The sequence below is a fragment of the Sinohyriopsis cumingii genome, chromosome 19 (assembly GCF_028554795.1).
Source record: "Sinohyriopsis cumingii isolate HCF-2022 chromosome 19, ASM2855479v2, whole genome shotgun sequence".
In the NCBI taxonomy this organism is placed as follows: domain Eukaryota; kingdom Metazoa; phylum Mollusca; class Bivalvia; order Unionida; family Unionidae; genus Sinohyriopsis; species Sinohyriopsis cumingii.
This window is the reverse complement of record NC_142979.1, coordinates 29,112,489-29,125,762: the sequence shown is the minus strand read 5'-3', so window position 1 is coordinate 29,125,762 and position 13,274 is coordinate 29,112,489. Positions and strand designations below refer to the sequence as shown.

Below are 13,274 nucleotides of genomic sequence, written 5' to 3'. Positions count from 1 at the left end.
TTTCTATAGCGGAGAGTTGTAATAAATATCAGCAAAGAAAATGCCGCCTCTTCCTGTCGATGGTGGATAGTTGATTCCGATGTAATACTTGTAGGAGATAAGATTTAGGTAACTGGGAAGGCATTTTGCAAAAATATTGTTATAAAATATAATTTTTGGGCGATTATGCCGTTTTCCGTAGTCTTGGCTAAATGATCCGTAGTATTTTTCTGGCTTCACCTGTACAAAATATGGAGAATCCGTAGGGGTCTAGTGAAAGTAATTATAACAAGATTTTCAAGAAAGGCTACCACGGCAGCCATTCTGGAAGTCTGATACACATGATTTTCATATACACCAACTACATCTCATAAGAAGGCTTAATAAAAACCAATTTTGCTATAGTTTCATCTAGAGCTAGGAAATGTTCTTGTTTTGGGGGTTTAATGCCATTTCTCTGTGCAAGAAAGACTATTTACGGCAGCCAGTATAACTGGTGGTGGAAGAACCTGGGAAAACCCAGGTAAGAATCACCAAACCACGTGAATCTACTGGCAGCTTGTTCACATAACCATACCTTGGAATAAATGTGCACGTACAGTTTCACAGCAATCATTCGAGTAGATTCAGAGGAACAGACAGCAAAACTGCATGGCAAACAACGGACCATAGCATAAGTTGTTCTCGTTTCCAGTATGGCTAAAAACTATCAAACAGACTTTGAACAAATCGACACATATCATCGTACAGACCAATCAACATTGCACAAATGATACTAATATATCATCAAATCTGGCAACACCCCACCCCAATATGATTTGATAAAGGAAGACTATGCACAGATACCATAGAAAATACAGAGGCCACCTCATTTATATGGCCACCTTATATAATACCAAAATGGTAAAAGTATTATGGAGACAATCTCATAGAGTACCCCATTGCACGATGAAATACAAATAATTGATATGAAACTAAATACAAAAGGTTTTAACATGGGTCACTTAAATGTACAAGGTATAGTGGAAAAAATAGAACAGATTAAGTTAATGTTGTCTTCCAAGGAAAATAATATGCATGTTTTAGGACTCACTGAAACCAAATTAAATGCCAGCCACAATGATAATCTATTTCACTGTCAAGGCTACAATAAACCATTATGCAGGGACAGAGAGACAGCGGGTGGTGGTGGTCTTGTATACATTACAAGATGTAAATGCAGAAAGGCGACCCGACTTGAGGTCACATGAAATTGAGAGTATTTGGGTGGAAATTTCTCAAAATAATGCAGAATCATTCCTAGTTGGTTTCATTTATCGGTCACCTTCCTCCAAAGCAATTTGGAATGATAACTCTTTGAAACAAATAGAAAATGTTCATGCACAGGAGAAAGAAACATATATACTCAGCAGTGTAAATAAGGACCTCCTCAATACTCAAATAAGGAGTAACTGGATGTAATCTTTTGAATCATTAGGCCTAGTCCAGCTGGTAAATGAGCCCACAAGTGTAACAGAAATATCAAGCACTCTTATTGATCACATTTATACCAACCTACCAAACAATGTGGCTTATGTTAATGTACCAAATGTTGGTCTTGGTGACCACTATCCTACTTTTTTGACAAGAAAGGTTAAATGCAACATAAATAGGAACAATACACACAAAACTATCACTTACAGATCTTTCCAAAATTGAAGTAAATAACAATTTCAAGATGACCTATATAAAGTTCCATGGAATATTATCCAAAATTTTGATGACATATGTGAAGCTCTAAAAGTGTGGACTGATTTATGAATGTAGTCTCTAAGCATGCACCACTAAAAGTACATTGAGTAAAGTATGAAATCCAATCTAACTGATTTACTACTGAAATTCTAGATACTATGAAGACACGAGACCAATTGAAGGCTATGGGAAACCATGCACAATATCAAGTATGGGGAAATAACAGTAACAGGCTAAAAACTTTTTATCAATCAATGCTTGAAAACACAAAGAGCAACACAAACTCCATTTGGAAAGTCTTCAGTGAACTCATTGGGGTAACACACAAAGATCAGACAAATAAAATTCACTCACTTCTGGTAAATGACACAAAAGTCACTGATGACAATGACATTGCAAATATTTTGAGTGATTTTTTTTCACTAACATTACCACTAAGTTAAAAGAACCAGTGATAGAAAACAACTATAATGAACTGAAACATCCCTAAGGAGGGATGTTTCTCTATCCCACAGGTATAAAAAAAAACTGCTAAAAAATGTCTCAGTAAACTTGATATCAAGAAAGCTACAGGACTTGATCAGATTGGTCCACCACTCATTAAAACTTCTGCCTCAGCTATTTCAGATAGCATAACATTCATAATCAATTTAAATATTGCAACCTCATCTGTCCCCAAAATATGGAAAACTGCAAAAGTAATGCCTATGCACAAATCTGGTTCTAAGAATGATGCTGATAACTACCAGCCAATTTCAATACAACCAAAACTTGTCAAAATTGATTGAAAAACATGTCCATGACTCGTTAATGTCATATTTAACAAAACAGTTGCTGTTACACCCTATTCAATCAGGCTTTAGACAGAAACATTCATGTGAGACTGACTTGATCTCTCTAACTGATAAATGGCTTCAACCACTTGATCAAAGTTGAATAATAGGATCTCTATTTGTAGATTTCAGGAAAGTTTATGGGTTGGTGTACATGAAATTCTTTAAGAAACTGAAAATCAACCAATGTGATGAAAGCACAATTAGATGGTTTACTTCAAACTTAAGTGAGAGAACACAACATGTTTACATAAATAATGTTCTGTCGGAACCTGGAACAATTAGATATGGAGTACCACATGGTTCAATTTTAGGTCCATTACTATTGATACTATTTATTAATGGCCTACCACTTTTTACTAAAGTACTCAATTTCATCTACAGATCTCTATGCAGATGACACAACATTGTCAGACATCCAAAACACAAAGCACAAACTATAAATTTATTTACAGGATGCCCTAAACAAACTGGACAACTGGTGCACATGCAATGGCATAGTGGTAAATACTGGAAGAACTAAAATATTACTTATCTCAACATGGCAAAAAAGAACAAATCTTGGTAGTGATGAACTGTCTGACATGGAAGGATACAAATTTGCAAATAGACTACTTGGTGTTTTGGTAGATAATAACATATCATGGACTGAACATGTCAGTTAAAAAGTTAATTCACGTTTATGGCTTTTCAGTAGGATAAGGTACAGAAAACTATTTTATAACAGTTACATACAACCCTATTTAGACTACTGTAACACAGTGTGGAGTAATTCAAATGATAAAATCATAGCAAAGCTGGCACATCTTAAAACAAGTGCATTTAGGCTATATCAATCCAGAAAGTAAGCAAGGAAAATTTTAGCTGGTAAGTTAAAATTATTACCTATTAAAGACTGAATCCGGTTGAGAAAAGCCAATGTAATGTACATGATATCCAATAATAGTGCTCCTGAATATTTACAATCACTATTCAAGTTTAGGCTACCTGGTAATACTCCACAACTGTGATCCATGTCTACCAAACAGTATAAAATTCCCAAACCAAATAAGGAATTATTCAAAAAATGTTTCCAGTACTCTGGAACTTTGCTCTGGAATAGTATTCCAGTTGACTTTAGAAATGCCAACTCTATTTCCTTCTTCCAAACCAATATATACAGCGGCTTCAGAGATACACTTAAAATAGATAAATTCCTTTGTATGAGGGCCTAAAGGTAGATTAGCTAAAATCATTTCGTATATAGGTATTAGTGATCTACGCTAGTGGCATACAAACATTCAATACTATTAAGGTCAACTTGCTCTTTTTTCAATTTAATTAATAAACCAACTTAAGTAATACATTAGTTTTATTTTTTTTAAATACAAAATGGGAACAAAAAGTCTATGCAATCTTACTTTTGGAGTTCAGCAATTAGACCTGACTAGATTGCAGTTTTTAAAAAAATTAGACATGTACAGAATTCATATAGCCATTTAAGTCTTGTGAAATAAATACTACACTTTTATTCTTCTGTTTTAAATATGATGCATGCCTTAATGTGTATTTCTAAAGCCCCAAAATATGTTAAGATAATACTATATATGCAATATCATGGTAAACATAAGGACTTAATAATCCTAAATTGTTTTATTTATCCAGAATTAAGACTGACAAGAAGGCTTGCAAGAAACCTTTTTTCCCTTCATATCTGATCTAACATTTTTGGGTAAGAATTTTAATTGCCCAGTCTGCTTGGCATTCAATGTTTCCACCTTTGAACTGGTGATTACTGCAAATGATTTCTGTATAACAAATTTACTCGATTCAATGGCAATTTTGAAATTTCTTTAATTCTTTCAATAACTTTTATATATTCCTTAAGCGTGTTATTGCCAGAGCTTAAAATTTTTATGTACAAAATGTATATCACAAAAGGTATGAATAACTTGACAGGTATGTTGGCTACATTACAGAAAACCTCTTTCTGTATACAGGATATGTGTAGCACATGCCTATGAATGTACAACTTGCACTTTGTACCAATAAAATCAAAATACTGCATCAATTTACAAACAGAATTAAAACTTTGATAGTTACTCTTACAATACAACATTTACAATGAATTCCATTTCCATGGTGGACTCTCAAAGATTGATAATTGATGTACATACATGATTGTTGTACATGTTATTTCTTTGCAACCACTGTGAAAGAATTTTAAAATTGTAAGCCGTCCAAAAACAGACATGCATACATATGCAAATGATAAGGACTTTGTTTTAATTTACAATTGATACTCATCAAGTAGATTCTTTTCATTACCTGATTTCAATGTGGGTACCTCACTATACTAAACAAATCTAAGCTGCAATCAGCCATTCCTATTTGATCCCAATGCAGGAGTCTCTGACTTCTAGAAATGCTCCCCAAAAACTTTGAGTTGTCCATCTTAACATAAACTATCAGTTCTAGTTGCGATGGAACTCTCAGTGTTCATGTCAAAATAAAAACCATGTGCAGTTTTGATCCATGTGTATTTCACAGTGGAATTTGCTGATCGAAGATGAATAACATTTGAATAAGCGCATGCTCCTATTATTTCTTAAAATATATTCTTTTACATTTTAGAAATAGGATATTACAATTGGAATAATTTTTCAAATTTTTCAAGATCTAATCCTTGATGAGGCTGTACTTGCCTTGTCCAGGATGTACAGACGAAATGTTCTTGTCCTCAACAATAAAGTTGACTTGATGAGTGCCAACAGTCATGCTACCTATAGGCAGTTCATACTACGGCAACATGGAAGGTTGGGGTCTGGACAGAGACATGTAATTCCCTCTTGCTGTTTCTGGCAGATACATGACAAATATCCAGATGGACAATACACTGGCTTCATCCCCTCTAGGCTTGCACGAACTTAAACACTTTCTTGCATGTACGAGTTTGTATATAAATGAATACAATTGATTTTATTCATTGTTTTCTTATAAATGCACATAATATTGCATCAAACAATAATGCTTTCAGATTTTTTTTAAACACCAGTCTATTTCTTCCTATAAACAATGTGGGCATGATCATAAATAATCAATATAAAAAGTTTTCAACAACTGCAGATACAATATGATACATTATTTTATTTTCAACTACCGATATTTCAGGATATTATATAAAGTGTAACCTGCCTTAGCTGAAACCTCCATATATCAGATACTGTTTCATATTTTACATAACTAAAATCGAGAGCTCTCCTTCACCACACCAAAACTAGAGTTGATGGTGGTTCTTGAGGTGCCAGGTTTCTACAAATTCTCCTGGGATCACCTTCCTTTAGTTCTCTTCTCCTCTGCATACCCTGCTTTCCTTCAAGTTGACAGATAAGGGCTTTCTTTATAAGCTCCCTAATGTGGGGATGTTTTCTTTTCCTTGCAAGGGTAGACGGACCATCTGCCGCTTTTTTGTTGTTGTAACATCGATGCCTGTTTTAAAGAAAATTTTACTTTCTTAACATGTGTGACAAGCATCCCCATGCTAACCCATATTAACTTTTTACCCAATATTAGAGCCTCATGATCAGTTCCCAAGAAGGAGTTGTTGAGGGTTTGTTTTTGTTCTATCCACAAAATACTATGTGAGACAGGATGCATTTTTGCCCATTCCTTCAGAGAGCAACATGTTTTCATGAACAGGTATTAGCTAGCAATCATCATGATGACAGCATCTACCCCAAACGTCTTAAGGATATTCCATAAACCCCATATATCCTTAATAAAGTGTGTCAGTCCCCTGGGAAAGTGCTATACATATCACTGGATCTAATTATTAGACTTGCATAGATCAAATCAAATAAATATCCAAAGAATGATAACAATACTAATTACAAGATCTGTATGCATGAAAATATTAAGATTCCTTACCACAAATATAAATGTGTGCAGATTGTTGCAAAATGACTTGTATCTAATACAAAGTTTTCATGACTTGTACATGTGAACAATACTCCATTCATCTGATCTCCAGGCAGGGATAATAATGCACAATCAATATATAAAATTATTTCTAATGTCCTGTAGTGCAACAAGCTTACACTATCTCCCCTTCTTTGTTTCTCATTACACCTCAGCCACTATGTATATTGTGATCCAAAGCAGCTAGCTCATTTCTAATCCTGTACACAGGAGGGATGTATGAAAATCTCTTGGCACTGTACATCATGATCTGCTGATGAAAAACTTCAAGCTCAGCAGTGTTTCTCAATTATCAAAAACATGTATCTTGTAACGTGTTATTTGTAATCTGCTAACAGATTAATACAATTATTAAATAATCATTACTGTTGGTAATTTTTGCATACATAAAATCTTTACTGAAGTGTTTATTGATAGAGTGTCATGGAATTGTTTATACCTGATGTGCATGTATCATACCTGAAATTACCAAAGACTTGAGAAGGAGAGTCACTATACATGTATCATGTGCATACATCTTATGAATTCTAACTTATTCAGATCTTCAAATGGTAAATATATACAGTAATTTATTATTTAGTTGAGAATAAAAATATCTTAAGTGGTCTTCACATTTTTTTTTTAAATACCATGCAATTGTTGCAATCCTGAAATGGCATACCTGAAAATTTAAGTAATACTCCACTGTTTAGGAACCTTTGGTCCAAGAGCACCTGTGCCAAGGTTTTCAGCACTTTGGCTTTCTTCTTGGGATCATCTTCATCAAGCCAAGGCTTTGTCAGCTCTTCATTCTCCAGGTAAGGTTCATGAAGACATTTATTAATGCCTTGGCCATGCGAGAGGATCTAAACATGTGTATTGGTGATGTGATTTAGGACACTCCTCAAGATACTCTGAAAGAATGCCACAATCAATACCTTTTGCACCTAAAGCTGGTCTCCTTTGTCATGGTGACCCCATATTGATAAGACAACTTGATTTAAATCATAAAGTGAAAGCTACATTGTAGAACTGGCTAATAGTTTGCATAGCAGGATTCAAATTTTCCTCAGATCATTGTTCCTTCAATATTCCACATTACTATGACATTTCAAAAAAATTACTTTCAATAAACTACATACCACGAAGATTTGGTGATGAATATATATGGATAAAAAATACATGAAAAGAAATCAGAAGATAAGGATTAGGCACTGTAATTTTGATTTCATACAAAAGTATACAATAGCAAATGTTTACATATATGTTTCAAATAAAAGGACTGAAAACTCACAAAAAATTGTCCATAGCTGCTAGCAGTCTTGCATGAAAACCAAAACTGGTTCATGTCTTGGGACCATTGTAATACAGCCATATTATCCATTTGTTTGGCAACCTTGAAAAGAAGGTAGATAAAATAAAGTTAAATATGCATGAAGAGCAATCATCAAAATAGTAACAGCTTTTCAATTCCAAAAGTTTTATAACAGTAAAGAGTGAAAACCAACAAGTCATTTAATTCCCAAGAACAAAAAATGAAATTTAAAAAGAACTTAACAGTATTGTAAATTAAATCCCAAATAACTTATATCACCAGTCCTAATGAATAAAGTTCTAATGAACTGCCAGTGGTTTCCAAAAACAAACTTCAAATGTTATCTCAGTATTTTGTTTTTAAATTAAATATGTCTTATGTGCATTCATCATGAGCTAAGTGGATAGATGGGAAGAGGGTGTTCGCAAGAACTGCATGTGGGACATAGATACATGTATAAATGGGAAACGGCATAAAGAAAGCATATGAGGCATGTAGGCACAATTTCAATATACAATCACTGGTCCTCTAAGTACTGAGTGGGGAAAAAAAAACAGCTGTGATTATTGGGTTAGCCAGCACAGTATACCGGAACTTTTTTGCATAACCAAAACAATGACAGTTCAAATTATGCCTTTTTCTATGCATCAAGTGGCACAGTTGAAATACTCAACCCCACTTCTGAGAAAGCGAAATTCAAGGTTTTTTTTCGAACTCAAACTAAGAAAAGCATGAAGTGGGAACTCAACCTGCTGGCAGTTATAATAATGTCCTTTATCAGCATTGCATTTGTTACATCATTGTTTTCAGCAGAATGACAATTGTAAGACAACTCCCACCCACACACAAAAAAGATCTGCAAGAAATTTGTCACTTTTACCTTCCTGATTCAATAGTAAATACTTCAGATACTGAAGGCGTCTTCATTCTCTCAGTATGTTGCAAAAGCACTTGGTCAGGTGTTGATGTGAAGCATGAAAATGTACTGGCCATCGGTTCTGTATGCTTGGGTTCATCTTTTGCTATATTCTTTGTAACTTAAAATATGAATTAAATATTCATTTGTATTATAAGTTATGCTTTAAATCAGTTTCTTTGTGCACTGTGTTAAACACTCTAAACTGAAATACTTCATTTAAGCAAGAATACATAATAATAGATCTAAAAAAAATTCACATCAATAAAACTAACTTGACTGCAGCTCAAAACTTTAACTGATAACAATCTGCCAGCCATATATTCTGGTAGCACTACAAATCATTTTGTAACTGTAGTCAATACAGCGCTTTATAATATATTTACTAGTAGTTGAAAGATGTACAATAAAATCTTATTATTTGTTCCATCACGTTTACATGGTAAGGTTATTAAACTTTTATGCAAGTTATGTGCATGTCACATTAACCTAAGGTTTGTGTGAGAGAGAGAGAGAGGGATATATATGATATGAATAATGATAACGCTTGTAAATGTATCTAAGTTCCCTCGCCGAATTTAAAAAAACCTGTCTCACAAAGATAATTGACAGGTGTACAAAATGACCTTTATGAGCACGCTGTTATAAAAAATAAATAATATATCCCACCCCAACATAAAATACACACAATGCAGTCACCGAGTGAAATACTGATCAGAAGATCACATCTATTTTGGGCGTATCACAAAGCAAGTCCTTGTGCAAACATTGTATTAATAAAACAGTGTGCTTTGAAACATACAGTAGGAACAAGATATTGAAAAATGGAGAACACTTATACATAGACATCACAGTCACTTGATTCTGGGGAAACTAATGTGTATCACCATATAACACAGACACTGGCTTACCTGTCCAACAACAACTTCGCCATTTCAGTGCCTGATGCCAGTCCTAACTCTTACATCAATGCTCCCCATCGAACAAACTGGTCCCCAAGATGAATCCTTGATAAGTCCCGTTCGGTTTCTCAGACAGTTTTTCGACGTTTCTTCTCGGAAAGCGACAAGCGCGGGCGACCTTTATGTTTTTGACTCTCACATGTGTCTGCCATTTTTGTTTATAGTAGATATTTAAATTACAACCACGTGACTCATAACCCGCCCACTGGACAAAGATGACGTATACGTTTTTGTGGTCACGTGAGGCTTCCGTAACAGTTCGTGACCTACAAGTTTCAATTAAAGCGGGCCCCCACAAAAATTCATTTTCTCTCGTTTATTTATCAATTGCCCAATTTAATCTTCTCAAACTTTAGGTTATTTTGAATTATTTCAGCTTATAAGTTGACACATTTCACTAGTTACATGATCTGTAACATTCACAAAATTACAAACACTCTGCACTATTGTGCCTTTAACAATAACCTATGGAGACACTAGTAATTTATGGTTGATTCTGGAGACCAATGGGTCTCAATAACCTCACTTTGGTCAAAATATGCAGCCTTTAACTAAATTAAATATGCAGAAATTGTTAATTTCTTCTTGTTATATGTTTAATTTATTTGTGTGATTGACGTTTCTCCTTGATTGAGAGAGAACAGTTATGGCCTACCTGATTTTTATTGCTTTTTACTGATATCTGAGTTCAAGGCTGGGATGGATCAGTCCAGATACCCCACCCCCAACTAAAACAAAACAAAAAACCCACATAAACGTAGTTGCTTGAAATTTGACCATCATTCTATTCTTGCACATGTTATTGGATAGTAAATGAAAATTATGTATTCAAACTGATTCCTTCATTTGAGTAAAACAAATTTAAATCCTTCCAGAAAGCACATTTCTTTTTATTCATACATTTTTAATCAAAAAGAATATCATGCCTGTAAAATCCTGGTCAGGTGCTATTGCTGAAGTACTATTATTGACAAAACACAACCTAAATACACTAATTACAGCAAAGTATTAAAGCTCATATTTCACTGATTTTCAGATAAAGTCACTGTATCAACACTGTGTCAGTCAAGTATCATGCGACACATAAATGCTGGTCAGGGTAAATAAACCCAAATTGCAGAATTAAACAATTCCTGGTTTCTCAAAACTGCTGAATATTAGGTGCAACATTTCACTCATTGCTGCTCGAGCTGCACTTGTCCAATCAATGTGAATTGCCATGATTAATGAGGTTGCAAGAGTCACAAATACAGTGCATTGATAAGTCACCAGTAAAGTCTTCCTTTTCCATGACGCCATCCATGATCTACTGAGTGTATCAGTTCTGAAAATCTGATTTTATTTCTTCTTTGTACTTATTCTTTTCACATCTGGTGGTGAAGTTGGTCTGTACACGAAACAGGCATGCAAAAAGGAGTGACTGTCTTTCAATTTAGTTAGCATTTTTGCACACTGGTGGTGTTGGCTTCCTTTGTTGTTGGGCACTCAGATGAAAACACGGTGTAAGAGAGTGATCTTGATGTTTTATTTGCACTCATAGAGGTGGTAGTAGTTTTAGTTTTGTTGGATGCATCAGATTCCATTCAACTGATCAAAAACATGGTATAATTATGGAACTTATCAGGTCTTTGATTTGTGCTCTTTGTTGCTGTTGTAGGGTTTAATGCCTTTTTACAGCACAAGACTATACATGGCGGCCAGTATAACTAGTGGAGGAAGAACCCTGGAAAACCCCAGGAAGAACCACTGACCCACGAGATGCTACTGGCAAGCTTTCTCACATACCCATGTTAGCCGAGCCTGAGACTCGAACTCACACAGACAGAGGTGAGATGGCAGTGATCTGGAACGGTGAGCGGTTTAGATCACTCAGTCCTTTTGTACTTGTACACATGGTAGTATTATTTTAAATGCTAAGTGAATGCAGATTATGTTGGCAGTTTTTTTTTGTTGTTGTAGTCTTTGTTTATTGTATCTGCAGTGGTTCAACTATGCAATTAAACACCTACTAATATGCAAACTTTGACAAGTGAAACTACAAAGTACCCAGGATTTTTTTTAACCCCACAAAAGCGGAGTCCCAGAAATAAAAGAAAAAAATCCTACAGTACATACAGTGAAAGCTTCAATAAAGGCAGCATGCAATGCACATATTGAAAGCCTCACATGCTGAAGGTTCTGTCTTGCATAGCTGCCAACCCCCTCCCCAGTACAAAAATACTGACTGCTTGTGACAAAAATACTGATTTTTAAAATTTGAATGCATATGTAACTATTTACAACATATACAACCATCAGTAAAGTAGGACAGTGCCTTACATAATTATTTAATGTCAGAGATGCACGTGTTGCACACTTGTATCTTCTGGACGGGTAACTTGTTCCATTCGGGTGCCCATTCAGAAGGTGCAAGAGTGCAACACACTCAGACACAGGCTGTTTATAGGAGCCTGTTCCACACCTTGTTTTATTCCCAATCATTATCGATTCCAATGTACCAACTTTCATTGATGATCTCAATTCTGTGTGATTTTCGTACTGAACTGTTTTTGTCCTAGCATAGAGTAATCCTTTGTGATTTTACTGTCTGGAAAATGTGTGTGAAATAAATTGCCAGCAATACTAGCAACTGAAAGAGGAAGGTTCATTTCTAAAAGAAATTTAATAAACCGAATTTTGATCGAATTACATCAAGGTTCTCTATGTTATTTATATAAGTCAAAAGTTCAGGCTGAGCTGTTGATGATACGCAGCAAGATGATGTTTATTAGTTTTCTGTGCTCTTGTATTTCATGGGTGCCTCCATGCCCAATAGCGAAAGCACATTACACAATTTGCAAAATGTAGAGTTTTCTCCTTTACTAGATGTTTTCACAAATCTAAACAAGACTGCACAATTGTCCTTCCAGTTCTGTTTTCTTGTCTTTCTTGGAGAAAATTCTGAATATTCTGCTTTCCTTTTCAACATGATTAGAAGCTGATTACGAAGATGAAATACAGTGACAGTGGTAACGATTTGCAAAATCCAATATGGCGGATAAAGACAGGTATGGTAGCCTCAATTTTGAAAGAACCAATCATGTTGTAGAACTGTATTCACATATACATGCGCTACATTTCTATCAGAATGGAACCAAGTCGCCAGTCAAAACTGTTTTATTATTTTTAAAATTAAAAAACGTATTTTTTTTCAACAACAAAAAGGTACACCCATATTCAGGTCCAAAATATGGGACACTTAGTAGTCATGGTCTTGCAACTAGATTGCAAGATCTATGGTTGGATTGAAGGATAGAAAGGATAGAAAGGTAAGCAGCTGTATCAATCAATCGAGAGAGATTTTATGTATATCTATATTGTGTGCTTAATTTTTGTCTGTAATTGAAGGTTGGAATTGTGGACTACCTGACTTTAGTCATAATTGTAAGAAGTAAACAAGAATGTTTATCTGAATTTGAGTTCAAGGCCTGACTTTGCTTACGAGGTAGAGGGGTTTTCTGTTGAAAATCTATTGTGCTGTAGGTCAAATGGGCATCAGTATGTATAGGGGATTTGGTAAACAATTTCTCATTTTTGTTTCAATTCGGTCATTGGGAATCTAT

General features: G+C 34.8%; 1 long non-coding RNA gene across 3 annotated transcripts; it reads right to left on the bottom strand.

The window, feature by feature from the left end:
• Positions 1-141: 141 nt before the first annotated feature.
• LOC149775344 (uncharacterized) lies at positions 142-12,752 on the bottom strand. Of its 3 annotated transcripts, none has more exons than XR_016416543.1 (5): positions 8,675-12,752; positions 7,774-7,875; positions 7,162-7,393; positions 6,620-6,784; positions 142-6,011 (listed from the first exon to the last, which is right to left on the bottom strand). It is a non-coding gene; the product is annotated as an uncharacterized LOC149775344 (long non-coding RNA). The 3 variants fall into 3 exon arrangements; XR_016416545.1 differs by having other exon boundaries at positions 6,620-6,753; XR_016416544.1 differs by having other exon boundaries at positions 6,620-6,750.
• Between the last annotated feature and the right edge of the window lie 522 nt (positions 12,753-13,274).